Source organism: Pocillopora damicornis, chromosome 7 (genome assembly GCF_964200805.1).
Source record: "Pocillopora damicornis chromosome 7, jaPocDami1.2, whole genome shotgun sequence".
Taxonomy (NCBI): Eukaryota; Metazoa; Cnidaria; class Anthozoa; order Scleractinia; family Pocilloporidae; genus Pocillopora; species Pocillopora damicornis.
The window spans coordinates 8,788,429-8,804,364 of record NC_142676.1 but is presented as its reverse complement, the minus strand read 5'-3'; the positions used below and the strand labels follow the sequence as shown (position 1 = coordinate 8,804,364).

General features: G+C 38.0%; 4 long non-coding RNA genes across 5 annotated transcripts; 2 read left to right on the top strand and 2 right to left on the bottom strand.

Moving 5' to 3' along the window:
* Positions 1-1,225: 1,225 nt before the first annotated feature.
* Positions 1,226-1,946, top strand: LOC149042406 (uncharacterized). Its single transcript, XR_016188614.1, has 2 exons — positions 1,226-1,418; positions 1,750-1,946. It is a non-coding gene; the product is annotated as an uncharacterized LOC149042406 (long non-coding RNA).
* Positions 1,947-3,001: 1,055 nt separating this feature from the next.
* On the bottom strand, positions 3,002-3,702 carry LOC149042405 (uncharacterized). The gene is made up of 2 exons (XR_016188612.1): positions 3,462-3,702; positions 3,002-3,232 (listed from the first exon to the last, which is right to left on the bottom strand). It is a non-coding gene; the product is annotated as an uncharacterized LOC149042405 (long non-coding RNA).
* A 4,025-nt stretch (positions 3,703-7,727) lies between these two features.
* On the bottom strand, positions 7,728-8,751 carry LOC113682686 (uncharacterized). The gene is made up of 2 exons (XR_003447302.2): positions 8,558-8,751; positions 7,728-7,870 (listed from the first exon to the last, which is right to left on the bottom strand). It is a non-coding gene; the product is annotated as an uncharacterized LOC113682686 (long non-coding RNA).
* Positions 8,752-12,288: 3,537 nt separating this feature from the next.
* On the top strand, positions 12,289-15,528 carry LOC149042404 (uncharacterized). Of its 2 annotated transcripts, XR_016188611.1 has the most exons (4): positions 12,289-12,391; positions 13,793-13,877; positions 14,651-14,849; positions 15,307-15,528. It is a non-coding gene; the product is annotated as an uncharacterized LOC149042404 (long non-coding RNA). The 2 variants fall into 2 exon arrangements; XR_016188610.1 differs by lacking the exon at positions 12,289-12,391 and having other exon boundaries at positions 13,819-14,104.
* Positions 15,529-15,936: the final 408 nt, after the last annotated feature.

Sequence of the window (15,936 nt, the reverse complement as noted above, 5' to 3'; positions counted from 1 at the left end):
AAAGCTCCAGAAAATGAAGTTGAATAATACACCTGTATCCATCAGAAAGTCGCAGGCACCATACGGCTACCCGGCTAGTGAGAACTAGGAAAGGAGTCGCATGGTCAAAAACAAACAAAAAGACATAAAAAAAACCCTACCATCAAGAGTCAAAAGATGCCATAGATGCAGTCAGATTAGGGAAGAAAAATTAAGAGAGGTTATTTAGGCTACTTAAAATTTTTAAAAAACTTGCACCTTAAAAAAATTTGCTCATTTAGATTAACTTCCTTTTATTTGCTTTTATATTGCCCAAATCATCGCGACAAAGCAATAGAGATTTGCCCTCCTAAAAAAGACTATCTAAAGACAATTTGTCTCTTCCTTCCCTCGCCAAAAACAATCGCCCTTTTTATGGGATTATGACTTTCCAAAGGTTTGACCAGTCAATGAAAACTTGGTAATTTAACTTAACTATGGGTAAACGATCGCAAGGTAAACGATCGAGCGTTAAGGCGCCACCTCACAGTTTGTCCATCTTGGAAACAGTTTGCTTATTTCATTTCAAGTTCTACTGTGCGAAGTTCTTCTTCATCATCTTCGCTATTCCCTATGTCTCATTTTTCACACGTGGTTTATTTGCCTCTCATTTCGAGGTTATTTCTAGAGGTTCCATAGGCTCAAAAGTCCGTCGATGTAGCGTCATACGACTATCTCAAATGTAAGCTATAACTTAGGCACATGGCCTAATCTTTAGCCAACACAAATTAAAATGATTAAGGCTATATCGACTCAAGAAAGAAACCCTGAATATACACTGGACTAAAAGAAGTTTTCTCCTGCCCAGGCAAACTAATTCCCGTCTTCCTCTGCAGACAGCCTTTCATCAGTCAACACCTCGCATTTGAATGGAAAGGAGCTACCAGCATAACATGATGTAATTATATTTACGCAGTCTCTAGTCTTTACCGTCAGAAATCATCAATATATTGTAGAGAACAACACCTGTGTGGTGGCTCCGACCGTCCTTTGAGACAATGAAACCAAAAAAAAAAAAATTGCCTAATTGGACGTTTACGTGACAGGAGTCTAAATTCGCCTAATACAAAAAAATTAATTCATGGAGGCATTTTGATGAGCCAATTACAAAGATGTGCTAAACAAAAGTTAATTACTACATTTACCAATGAGCAGGACTCTTGATTGCAATTTTTAAACAGCGGGTGTTGCATAACAAAGATACAGTTGAATTTTTTTCTGATCTGGTTGTCATAAAAGCCCGCTTCGTTCTCGTGGCTTAACAAATAAACCTGGCTAACGTCTTGAAAGTCGACGCGATGCACAAGAGAATGGTGTTTGCTATACTTATGTTGTCTCTTCTTCTCATAGACAACAGCTTTGGAATTGGAATGTTTTGCGCTAAAAACGATCCCAGACCGGTAAATTTTCTCTGTTTTATTAACTGTAGAGTACGTATTTTGCCTTATCAGAAATATTAGTTAGGCAAAACCAGCTTTATCTCATAATCATGATCAAGTTCTAGTTAAAAACTAGCGTTATTTAGGAGAAAATGCTTTTCTCTGTCCCTAAAATCAAGCTTTGTGAAAGCACCAACCATCACTCTTCCTTAGGTTAGCAGCGAACTAGTTACACCAGCTTTTGAAAAATGTCTTCTTCTGAATCAAAAGGTAGTTCTTTCTTATCTTTTAGTTAAGTTCTAGAGAATATACGTGTTCTTTCATGTGACATATCTCATTTCGTCAATCACAGAACTGTAAGAAAAGGCTGGGCAGAAGACAGATATGTTCGATTGCCAGACGCATAGACTGCGAAAAAGTTCGACGTGACCAGCCTGAAGATGATGCAGGCTTAGGATCTCAGCAGACTTGGAACTTTTAAACTATATTTGATGTAAATCATTTGGGAAAAGCCTAAGACAATTAAAAAAGAGTGACGTTTGAGCGATACCGAGTTAGTGACTTTTCACTCTTTCTAAAACGCATTCATTACGGTTCTCCACAGTTATCCAGCGCATGACATCGAGGACATGTGTCTCAGTCAGTCCAAAATGGCGTCGAAAAGCTAAAATGGTCAGGCTTTGGATCGTTACCCGCGAGATATCATAAAACCCGCAATAGACTGCAGGGAAGTGTTGGCCAATTTAGAGTAACCTGGATGAACGGTTGAACCATGATAAAGTTCTCTTTTTGTTTGATCCATCAACAATGCTCAATCCCCTAAAAAAATTGTTCTTGAGAAAGCTGTCTCACATTAAGATTTAACAAAGGCGACAGACCATATAAACGTTGTGGGAGGCGGGGGAAGAGTAGGGGAACCCAATTTGCACAAGGCCAAGGGCATACCCTTACTTTCTCATAATGTTCAAGTCGAGAAACAGCGCTTGAAGTCTGGCTCAGTCAAGAGATCGTCAATAATGAGACAGAGTAAAATCACTTGGTCTGCACCAAGAGTCCATAACGGCTTCCTGTTTGCCCCTATCTAAATTTATTGGAACAAAGGACACTGTTCTGCTTGAGAAAATAGCTCAGATCCCACAGGACTGAATTGAACACTTTCTGCTGCGTTCGGTTCTAAAAAACGAGGCCGCTGTGGCGTCATGTCAAAATGATCTCTATTTGTGGTGGATTAAAATGTTAACTGGGGCGACAGAAAAAGAAACGGGAAGGGTTAAGCTATGCAGTTTCTCCTTTACTGCATGGCGAACTTCTCCTTTACAGCGTATATTTTGCCTGACTTCACCTTTACTGCGCGGAGTACTTCTTTTTAACAACGTATTTTTCGTCAGAGAGTATTTTCTTATCACTTTAAATATGAATGGGAAAGTAAGTAAGGCGCGTTGCAAACACCATTTTTTATTCGTTATGACGCATTTGTTCGCGGGCAGTTACTGGAACGCCGTGTGATATCGACAGCAATAATTTGGAACGCCGTTTATTACAGCATTAATTTCTCTGATTATTAATAATAAATGAAATTGGACCAAGGAGAAAAACATACAAAATATCAGACATAAGTTTCATTTTCCTGTGTTTGCTTTACTTTTAGATTTTAAATGATCTTAACGACGTTTGATTTGATTAAACTTTTCACGCATTATTTCTTAGAAATTCCCTTGTTCCTGGCTCTCATGACCTGAGTAGTCGTCCCGTAGGATCTGATCACAATCCAGCCCTCGAGCAGTCGAACAGATTCGTCGTGCATGCCTTTTCATGCTACTTGCGGGGTTGCACGCCTACAAAGGAAGAAAAACTTAATTACCAACGTAGCTGTTGAAGAGTCTTTCTACGAATTAGAAATACCTTGCCATGCTCAAAAGCCTGCCAATTTCCTATGCAATTGATAATCATGGATAATGCTTTGTTTAGTCTCTTTTTTTCTAGTTCTCAGTTTCCACAGACTGGTGTAATTTGGGAAGAATCACAATCATTATGGCTTCTAAGGAAACAAATAAGGTTATTTACCGGCCTGGTGTCTCTTCCTCTAATACACGAAGTTCCAAATATTCCTTCAACATAGGATCCTTGCATCAGAAGAATTGAGAACAGGAACAACATGTTCAGTGCCGCTTTTGCTTCCATCTCCTTGTTGCTTTTCTTGTAGAAACAGACAGCGTGGTGCTGGAGCAAGTTTAAGGAGGAAGTGCTATGGGCTTTATTTATAATATGAGGTTATTGGAATGCTTGTTTTCCATTTGTCATGAGACCCTCGATGAAATTCATGAGATCGTTTTTCCACGCGTGATATCAGGTTTTAAATAAATATATGAGAGCCGCCTAAGTGAAAAGTTGAGAAAAACCATTAGTTCAAATCGAAACACCTGTACGTTTGTCTTTGGTAAATTATCCCTTCACGACAATTTTCTGACTTATCAAATGAGTTTAATCCTCGGCCAGATGCATCGACCTAGTTGTGATCAATGGATTAGTTTCTCACTCGTCTTTAAGCTTCTCCCCATTTTCAATTTCCCCACAAACCTTTCGCAAGAAAATTCCCGGTAGCTTTGTAGAACGATGCAATGGAACATCGAATCTTCCTTTTAGAAGCTTTTTTCGAAAACTCTCTGCTTCGAAATATGTTAACAACATTTCCTCTGGAAGCAAGTTATGATGATTCAAACATTGTAGCCACTGGCATTTTTTTTTCTGTTGCTAACACTTCCCTTTATCATGCAGATGGGACTTTAGAGAAACCAATCTTTTAAAAGGTGCCACAGAAACAGTCATTTTGCATATTTTCAAAATGCAAGAAGTAGCAATAATTTTTCACATACGTCAATCTACTGAATTACATATAACGATCAGGTCACTCAAATTTTAACTAAGGCAGAAAAAGCGCTTAAAACGGTGTGACTTTTTTTAGCTATTATTTGCTGGCTTTTTTCCTTTTCGGAGAGGGTAAACGAGCGACTTATGACTTTCCTCTTGCCTGACGATTCTGGGAAAAAAAGGGAGTCTCTGGTAGTTTGATGAAGCAGCTTGCATATTGCTTGTTTATCAAGTTGCTGTAAATCAATATGTTTATGATCTCTCACTTACGCAAACGATATCGTTAAAGATAGAAGTTGTCAAAAAAACAATTAACTGCAAAACCGTTTGACTAATATCGCATTCAGCAGGATTTTAGTCTCGTTACAGCGCTTCCACACGTATCGCCGTTCCCACTGCATCCACTCACAACGAAAAGGAACATAAAATTGTCATATGCATCTTCTCTCTGATAAGGTTACAGACCTTGCCTGGGTATTGCCAAACAAGATATTCCGCGTCAAAACGCGAACAAGGAAAAAAAATAAGCATTAAAGATATGTTTTCTACATTTTAGCAATGCAGAATTAATAACTAACCCCATCAGAAAACCGTAACCTGCGTAGCTATGTTCCTAAAGAACAGACGAGAGGAGACAAAGGGGAGTGAATAGACCTTTGTCATACACTGCATTAAGGGGAGGAATGTAGAACAATTATTTTTCTGAGGAAAACTCAATTCTCTATTGTCTATTTTCTATCAACAATTGATCCCGCCTTATTTCCCATGAAATCATATAATCCTCCTCAAAAAACCTCCAAAGTTCTCCCTCTGCCGATAAATAATTACTATTCCTTTAATTTACCCGATTTTAGCCTCCTGAAGCGAAATTGAAACCGTGTTTTTTTTCCCGCGAAAGGTTTTTCAGGTGGTAAGGAAGATAAAAGCCGACGTGTCGCATAAATTGATCAAAAGAGTTTTTCATTGAAAAGAGCAGCTGGGGGAAGGTTTATCCTACTTGCAGAGAACAGTAATAATGTATACATACAACGATTTAAACAATTTAATGTCAAAATATTTTTAATCAATGTGAGCACCTTTCGTACAGATCAAGTTAATATGAGCACTAATCCATCACCAACTTTAACAAACAGCCAAATATGAAGTAGAATTTTAAAATACGTTTTCATTCTGACTGCAAGAGTGAATTCTACAAACTAATGGGAATAAGAAACAAGAAAAATAAAAGTATTGAATTACTACTTCTGCGGGTAAAATGGTTTCAAACTACTAGTGACCAAGTTGTTTGGGAATGGCGTCAATGGACTTTGACTTCCCTGAAGTCCTTGGTTTTAGGCCACAACAAACAAGTACATTCTTCCGCACTTTAATTGTGGCAGAGGCGTTGCATTTAAAGCACTTAAGCCAATGTAATATAGCACCTTTTTTATCCAAATCGGCTGTGTGTGCCAAGCCTCCCCGCCTGCTCCGCTTTTCCCATCTTATACGATATGTGTATAAGACATATATGTTATTTGCCGGCTGGGAGGTTCGTATGGTGAAAAACTGTGACCGAGGTCTTGAAAATACTGCCCGAGGCCTTAGGCCGAGGGCAGCATTTTCAAGACCGAGGTCACAGTTTTTCACCATACGGACCGACCCTTAGCCGGTAAATAACATATTTATTGTTTTTAAACTTGACGAAATTCTTTCCGAAAGAGCCCGAATGATTTATGGCCGTAAATACGGCAAGATCTTCCATAAACTGAACAATTTTGAGTGAGTAAATGGTAGTTAAAATAGAAGTGATGCAAATTTAAGAGAGATGCCTCAGCGAAACATTTTCATTTCCGTAACGATGAAGGTGATTTAAAAGGCTTCCAAACAAAGTTGGAAACATTATTTTTAAAACTATCTGTCACAATCTGACACCTGTCAATTAGAGAGCGCGTAAGAAAAAAAAAGCGCAAGAAGATTTGAAAAACAATGGAACTAGTTTGGCAAGGACTGTCACGACAATGTTTTCTTCAAAAACAATCAATGATATAACGGAAAGTATTATTCACTCTCATCGACGATTCATTCATGTACGAAGATTTACCTCTGTTCATTAAGTAAACGGCGAGGAAAGTAATTGTGAGTAAATTCAAATTTTTTATTTTGAAGTTGTGAGAGTTTGCTCGTTTGTTTGCTGCAACGGCGTGTGTAAATCTGGTCTTTCCTCCACAAAAACTGAATTCGAACGGCACACTCCAACGAGACACAAGGGGATTTAATGCGGCCTTTTCTCAATAAATTCCTTCAGTTTCTGTTGTGCAATTTATGGTCCAAATGTCCAAATTGAACGGACTTTGAAAGACTCACCGAGAGCGTATATTTATTGTCGAACTGAAATTAAAACTTCGCTCGCTCTTTTACTACGAACAAATTGTTTGAGAAAATTCAGACATTAAATGAATGAAAGTTCCATTGTTCAGTTTACTTGTAACCAAATACCTCACGTTTTAACTTTCTAAGTACTTTTTGTGAATGATTAAAATCAATTGCAGACGGTTTTTAGGCCGCTTGTCAACCGACGTAATGACACCATTGCCTATACAAATTCATTCTGAAACCAATATTTTTTGTCAACTAAATTGATTTGAGAAAGAGAAAGAGAGGATTCATAAGTCGGCTTGAGGTAGTGACCGATGTGTTTGCTTAAAAATACTGCCCAGCGGGCAAAACGAGGTATATTTATGAAAAATGGCAACGAAAGTTGAGATGTACACGGCGACTCACGAAAGCGTTACCGTGGCCCGTGGGCAGAGATAGGAAAATACTGACTGGGTAAAGAACCAATCAGATTGCAGGATTCGTTACCGTGCCCTCTAAAAAAACAATAAAAAGCAGTTACTCGTTTTTTTTATATTTTGGTTCACTCTGCGGGCTCGTCATAATACGGAACACCGCGTAAAAATACTCAGAGATGCTATACACCAAAACGTCCAATGATATATACATATATATATATATAATTTTTTTTTCGCGGCTGTTTCTTCATACCCAATTACCATGGGAAAGATAATGAAAAATATGGCGTGTCCTTTCCTGGGTGAATTTTCTTTTTGAAATATGTCAAAACTGAAAATTTAAAATTCTAAGCAAAATATTATCATTTAGAACGATCTTGGAAGGACACCTTTGAAGACAGCTAAAAAATCACCTCAGAATTGCGGCAAAAAGCGTAATTGTTTCTTGGCTTTGAGACGAAGCCTGACTTGATGGCTCATGGAATTAAGACGTTGTCAAGCAAACCGTGCCAATTCTGTCTTTTTTTTTTGATAGAGTTAAACAGGGTTGAAGGTACGACAAGCTAGCGCGGGTGCACTGTTGAGGGTTCGTAATGTTAGCTTAGGTGTACTGTTTCATAAACCTTTTCCAAAACTGCTGTGAAAAGCGACAGGTAGTAAGGCCAAGGATAAAAACATCAGAATGAGGAGCTCATTAAACAGTCATTTACTTTATTGACAATTTAGACCAGGTTACTTTATGCTTCGTGTTTCCATCTGTTGTTAGTGTTAGTCATCTCTCAGGCAATTCAGAGCACGTGCTGCCTCACAGATGCTCCTTCGAGAATGAAAAAACTGAAAATAAAAGTGTATAGTATGAGTTCAATTGGGTTGCATTTACGGAATAAGTCGCCTTTTGTTTTCATTACTTGAGAGGGTTCTTGAAAAACAGCGATTTTTTTTGGCTTCTTGTGGAGTTTAAAATCGATCTAAATGGCGAGGGCATTTAGCCAGGTTTATGGCACCCGTCAAAACAAAATGCTATGTGACTGATTCGAAATACTAGATGATTTAAGGTAGCTGTTTTTGCATCTAATCAGATTAAACGCCACCAGTGAAGCTGAGCTATAATTTCAACATCGAGTGTTTACATTGGCATAGGAAAAAAGAAAGTTTGGGCAAAAGCTAAGTAAATAAAAACCGAGTGGGTGAGTGGAGAAAAAACTGGCAAGTTTTGTTGCCATCGAATTCGTGTCAATGGCCACTAACTCAACGCTAGACACCTCTGATCATTCTCTACAAGTGCAGTTACAAAACAGGGGTTGCAATAACATTTTCCATAAGCGCCTACTGATGGTATGATAGGCGGCAATACCCGTTAAGGGGTCGTAAGGCGAAACCCAGGCTAAACAGACGGTGGGGCGGCATGAGGTCTTCTGGGCAGCGGTAGACAGCCGGTAACTTGCTTTCACTTAAACTCCTGATTACCGGTGTTCAACAAATCAAAAGCAGATTTGGGGTCAGAAAAAAGGGGAATTTTACCTCCGATCTGGATCTTTTGGCCACGTTTATGGAGCCTGGACCCATGGGTGCCGCACCTTCCACTTCCGGATTACAAGTCAACAGCAAGAATGAGACAGCAATGCACAACAGAACCAAAGAACAGGAGAACTTTTTCATGGCTGAAATGATCCGCGCGAAGTCGTGTCAGGTTTTCTGTAGGGCTTGTGTACTTTACAAAAATATCTGCAAACACGCTTTATATACCTGCATCATGAACGGGCTCTCATCATAATTAGCTGCGTTAATAGTCCACAATTTTAGCAGAAACAAAGCTTTTATTGAAGACTTAACATGTAAGGTTTCTAATGTGTTTTTAATTACTGGAAAAAGCAGTATTAAGCTAAGTAAAAAATATCGAATTAGACTTTTGGCGGCAAGCACAATTTCGACTTCGGAATTATTTAACCTTTCCTTTACAATGTCGTTTATTGTCATATGTTTGAAAGATATATGTGTTACCAACAGTGCATCATTAATCTTCAGGTAAATCAGAAAAGGAAGGACATTTAAATCCGCTCTTAGCCAGCTCGTTCGTCAACGGGTTATCAAATGACTGAAAAAATACCCAAAAGCTATTCTCTTTTAGCTATGAAAACAGAACACAAAAAAAGCGTATATCGAGATATCTGTGGGTGGTAATATGACTAATTTATCAATAGCTTTCGCTCACAAACTTATAATTCATCTTAAGTCTTAAAAGGCAGAAAGAGAAAAATTGCTTTCCAATACTTTCCCACAATCCAATGACCCGGGTACACTAATTTTTTTTACCACGATGTGAATCAGAACGACAGGATTATAGCTGAAACACTGATAGTGGAAAAAAAACTTATATATCCTATAATAAGTTAGTCAGTACTTTGAAACCTCAAAGAGACAAATCGGGAAATGAGGGACTGAAGAGGGTTTGGAAGCAATTAATTTCTTAGCTTTAAAATCCATTTCGTTACCCTTGACACAATATGCTGGATATCATACGTGCAAAAAAAGGTATAGCTTTTATTCAATAACGAACGATAATTTTACACTCAAATTCTTAAAATCGATTTTATTAGGACTAAAAGCTAAAATAATCTCTTTACACATTAAGCACATCCTAAAGCAGGAAACTTTTTAAACTTGGCGACAGATTAACTGTAGAACGTTAAACATTAAATCATTAAACATTAATCATTTGCTCTTTAAAAGCTTTAAAAATTTTTAGGTCCATATTAGGGTCTAGGCAAGTATCAGTTTGAAAACTTCGTTGAAATCACACATCTTTCGCTTCACTGATACTACTTACCAAAATCATACTTAACTTTTCTTTCAAGTTTTTAATCTCTTATTCCACGTGCTTTTTTTCTCGTTTTTTGTTTTGTTTGTTTGTTATTTTCCTTCACACCAATGATAATACACGTGTTGGCACTGTTTTGTCAAACGCGGTTCGAATTGTGTTTTCTTCATAGAAGTTGCACTGGTTAATGATAAGTAACCGATTACTTGAAGCCATTGTAAAATTCAGTTTTCAGGGTTCTATTGCTGATTTTTATTCCATTATAACCAGCCTTAGCAGAAAAATTTTTTACTTTTATGAATAGCGTGTTAGTTACTATTTTCTCAGAAGTAACTAGCTTGTAAGTTCTTTGTCGCTATATCAGTACATTACTTGGAAAAAACGTGAGGAGAATAGTCATAAAATTAAGTTGAATGTGTTTAAAGTGACATAGGCAACCTTGAGCCAAGGCAATTAGTTGTTACCAACACAAAATGTACAATTCTAATGGCCAAAAAATTATATTAAGCGTTGCTCTGATTATCTTCCTTTACATGTTGGGCCTTTATCGCCGACGGCATGAATCAAGTTTGACAGTCAGCTGCTCTCTTGAAAATGATGAATTGACACGCCTATTTTTTCTGATTTTATCTCAGATGACTTTCTGCTACAGAAAATGTTATTTCCCACTTTGATTAAACAAAATACCCACAATCTCTCATCCGTTCCACTGTTTTTAAATATGCAAATTTTTCTCTTACTTAACTTGCGATCTTATCGAAGGGACTCTTAATCGAAAGTAGTGAACGCTAACCCATGAAGATGTCCAAGCGAAACTTTTAAACGCTTTAGAAATTTTCTCGAAAAGAATATTAGACGATTCAGATGCGAACTTGTTGCTAGCGAAGCAACTTTTAGAAAGAAAACATCTTTTCCTTTAGGAAATAGTGGGGGAGGGGTGTGTAAGGAATGGTTTACACGTTACGTGTTAATAAAAAGGAAGGGAAAATGTCTGTTAGTGTTGCTGATACAAAAATAGGCACTAAAACTCATTTGTCGAAAATCCAGCTATTTACGGGATCGGGAAGTTTTTTATTGCGTCTTTGTCTTTTCAAATAATTTGGAATTCGGCTTTTAGGAATATAAGCTGGACAATATTTCCTTTGATCTTTAATTTGAAATAAGGCTTTGAGCCTGTTATCATCTCTTCCCACCCAGGGACCGGTCTTATCTAAAGCCGGAGAAGGGGTGGGGGGCGGAAGGGGAGGGGGGGGGGGTCGGAGAATTTGGGTTTTGTCGCAAAAAAATTTATCTGATCCTCCCCTAAGGCTCTGTAGTATTCTAATCCCACCCCACCCCCTTACCAGCAGGCAATAATATATAGTCCTCCCCCCCTTTTATACTCTGTCAGGGACAACCTCAATTCTCCCCGAAAACCATGTGATCCCCTACAATCTTCTGACAACAACCCCACCCCACCCCACCCCACCCCCTCCTCCTCAGGCGATAAATAATCACTGGTTTTATTAAACCGTCGTCTCTCCGAGTTTTTACGCATCTAAAAAAAATTTTCCTTTGAAATAAAGCTGTGGGAGGAAGGGAGCAAGGAATGTTTTTTACTGGGGTACCGGGACTGGGGGAGCTAGGGGAGGGGGCTGGATCTATCCTGTTTCCTTTCCTTTCCTTCCCCCCCTCCCCCCCCCGAGTAAGCATTTGACAACAGCTCAACAGCTGTGTGGGCTTTAATGAGCTAAATCTTACTCAAACGAACATGGCGACCGAGACCGAGCGCACTATGTCAGGGGGTAAGATCGCTGGCTCATTACACATGCAAACCAAACCAACGAAGCGGTCAAACGTAGGACATGCGCAAGGGGGATTCATTTTGGGCGCCTGCATATCAATTTCTCGCGCTAAATTTCTAAGAAAAACATAAGGAACACATAAGGAACAACAGCTGTGATGCAAACTAAGCGAAAGGAAATTGAAATGTTCGTGATAGTGGAAACAAAAGTAGTGAAAGGGAAAACTCGAGACTTCTCGAACACGAAGCTTATTCAACTACGGGTATCTCGTTGATTTACCATTCTTTTTTATGCTTTATCAAGAGAGTTATACGTTTTAAAATACCGTGATTCACTCGCTTATTTGGTTGTTTATAACTGGTGTAAGACAACTTTGTTCTGACAACCTGAAGTAACGCTACCTAGTGGTTTCGACGTTTGCACATGCGCAAACGCTTGAACGGTGTATTTCCAAACGTAACTACTCTAGGTCCTTGCATGCTAATACTCTAATGTGTATGTCAGTTCTTGACGGAACGCGTGTCTTGATTTGTCATTCTTCTCATGAATTTAAATCTTTTACCCGTATAGGTAATATCCAATCAGTGCAATTACATCTAGGTAGCCCTTATAAAGGAATTTAGAGCGAGGTTTAACTACGCTTTCTTCGTAGATACCGGTTTGACTGACGCCTCTCAAAGTTGAGCTAAGCTGGTAGGAGGGAAGGGAAGGCTCAAATTGTTCGCTGTTACAATTGATAGGACTTGATACCAGGTGAAAATGATGCAATTATTACAAATTCAGAAGAAAGAAATCATAAAAATGCGCTGGTTGGTAAAAACACGACTAAGCTAACCCAAGGTTGAAAAAAATCTCTTTTATGGCTTAGCAGAGGTGTTAATGTGGCATTTCTTTTCCTAAGATTTTGCTTTACACCAGGGTGAAGCCGTGTTAAGTCATTAGCTTTTGCGCACTTCTATGAAATCAAGAAATATCAAAACCAAGTTTTATTTTGATCTTTACGTGCTTACCGTCTTCCGAACAACAGTGAAAATAGCTTCCTTGAAGAGATAATTCGAAGAAGTCCCTTTCATTCAATATAGTCATTAAGTACAAAGATGGTAAAAAAAATAAGACAGGTAATAGCAAAATATGGTGAGTAAACGTTGCTTTCAAGTCACTTTCGAATTAATTTTTTAAGAAATATGAACCTCCGGCGAACCACGTAGGCGACGGCAGCGAGGACATGGCAAAAGAAAACATTTAATGGGCAGAACGATGACAAATCGCCAAAATTTGCGTGGTCTGATAACGGAAACCCCGATGGCAAATTACTTAAGTTCACATTTGGAATTCACTTCTGCTCACTTACGTTATGCTGAAGTTCAGGTGTGACGCCGTAAGAGACGATAAACACACCCACCGTCAATCGCCAAAGCTCTAACTTAGGAGTACTTAAGCGACGTCTTCCTCAGCGTTGCTATTCCGACTGCTTACGTCCGTCCCTGATAGCTCCTAGAAAACGGCCGTGCGAGAATTATTGGATTCTAACCTTACAGTTTATTTCACGGCTTATCGTGATTCCCATTAGGCTTTTTTTCATTTGTTTTACGAAAACCTTAATAGAATTTTTTTGAACAATGAATTGTGGAGAGTGGAAATATTATTTCATTTAGAGTACAAATTAAGGAGATAGCACATCTCTTCGGAGTCGGTATACAACATTTTTCTCCTCCTTATTATTTCTTTCCTTTGCTGTGATACAAATATTGAATTTTACTGTTGAGATCTTTTACCTAACGTTCGGGAGTTTCAATACTAGATGAGATGAAACACTTGAAAACAAAGCAGACCTGATGATCTCGAGAAGTTTGAGATCTGAGGGATTTTTAATTGCATGCCACAAGGTTAATTTCGTTTTAATAGATCCATAGCGCAAATTATTCGAAAATTTCGTTCGTTGACAGGGAAATATAATTATTCTATAGCAGTTAATATGTCAGTAATATTTCATGAAGGCACATCATCTTGATAATTTGTCAAAAGTAATTGTTATGGAGTACGTCTGTCTCTTTAAATTAAAGGATTCAGTAACACAACGATCTACTTTATTTTATTGCATTGGTAAGAGAATATACCGATTATTCATCACTTAATTGCCGTTTTGCTTAATAGGTGTATACATGTTAGGAGATTGTAGCCGTGGGAAGCCTTGCCGCTCAGAAATGGCGCCAGTGGGGGATCGTAATTGAATTGAGCGGTATATGAGTACAAACGCCCCGCTTTCCTCTAAGGAAGTTAATTTTCAGTTCGAATTCTATAGCAACAGGATGTTGATGGAGGTCAAACCCTTTGCATCGAAAGAGAGATAACGATGTTTCCGTCTTAACTAGCGCGTAGACCCAATGGATAAGGTCAAATTGGTATATAGTTCGTTACAGCCGGCTTGTTTTTAACTGTAAAACTGTGTTGGAGTAACTGCCGTAGGTAAGTATCATGGCAGAAAGTATCAAAAGGCTTCTCAGAGAAATAGCTGTCGTGAAAGAAAATGAATTAAACGCAACGAAAAAAGTTCAGATTCCGTTTGAACGATTACAAAATCTAAAACGTTGTAAGTCATTGAAGCTTTGATGAATAAGTGATAATCAATCTGAAAAGTAATATGACAGTTTTCAATCATCATTTTTCTACTTGTAATATTCTTTGAATTTCATAACGCTTTCCCCTTTATTTGCGGTGAAATATGTTGATTTTACGTAGGCCTCGTGAACACGGAACTTTGATGTCCATTTTTAGATTTCAATAAGAATTCAATTCATTCTATCTTGACCCAGCATCTTCGTGACAGTGGACAGCTGTTCGCAGGAAGAAATAGCTTTTATTATAGCACATTTATTCATATGCCTTCATTATCCAAAACAAATACGGAGGCTCTGTTGGCTGCATTTGTAATTGGAAATAAAAGCTGATAACTAAAGCACAAAAGCGCACAGAATCACTGATCGGTTCATCTTTGCACGTTCGCTCTTGCAGAAGGGACACAATGGATTGGCAAAGAGTTTTGCTTATAGTGGGGATTTGTGTAATTGTAAGTTCTTACCTTGAAGAAGGAGTAGAAGCTCTTAATATAAGAATAGGACGAAGACGATCGAGTGGAAAGAGGGATTCATGGATAGAGAAGAATGAAATTCGTCCCTTACAGAACTCTCAACGGAGAGAGGAAATGCTGAAGGTAACATCTGGTTCAAAATAAAAAAAAATGTCCTTGGAAAAAGACAAGATATATTTCAAGCAATGCCTCCAAAAGTAAACAGAAATGTTTCGAAATTGTGATTTTTCTTTCTTCTTAATGCCAATCGATGTGTAGTCGATAGTTTTTAGTTGTCAAGGTGGATGTATTTCCTTACATTAGAAATTTAAGCGAAGGGAGAATCATTATCCTGAGACGTACCGGTAAACTCAAGCCCCCCAAGAAATAGTACGTTTTTATATCTCTTACGAAAAATATAGAAAAATTCTAAAATCTTTCCAAATGCGATAAAAAATTCTTAGATTTAGTGCCTCTACCAGAGGGTGGGCAATTTAACGCATGAAAACATTACTTTGGGCAGGTTACGATTATGTTTCCTCGTAATTGTCATTTATGACTATCCTTCTCATTTCGTTTCCTTTTTACGATTTGTGGATAGATGTATGAGACAAGCTTTGCGGAGGACGATATGCCGTCAGTAGAAGAAAACCGATTACAAGGACAGTTTTAACTGGAAGAGCATAGAATTGCCTCTTGAACAAAGAAAACACCGTACAAGCTCACTCTTATCTCACGACCATAATAGATGATATGATTATAAGTCTGTACTAGCATTCAATAGTAAACAAGAAATAAGGAATAAAAAAAATCTTGAAGTTCATTTTGCGGTTTTTTTTGGCTGAGAACCTTTTTGTGGGCTGTGTATTTTTATTCTCAGCTTTACCTTTTTATCATGAATTTCTTTAATTTTTTTAATATCTCGACTTTCTTAAATTGTTGCCTGTATTATAAAATTAAAGGCGCGTCAGAAGCCGTTCTAAAATGATACAGATAGGCCGACGAGAAAAATTATCCCGAACAGACAAGCTAAATGCAGAAAAGATGAAAGAAAAAAATAATAAAAAAAAAACCTTCTACTTTTACATTTTTTGAGTTCTTTGCTCTCTTTCCACCCGAAAAAGAAACAAAAGACTCAGTTAATTCCAAGAAAGGAAGCAAACAGTGAAAAAAATTTGTTATAAGGAGACTGATGAAATCGATCACTTTATCTGCTTTTATCAAGCACCTT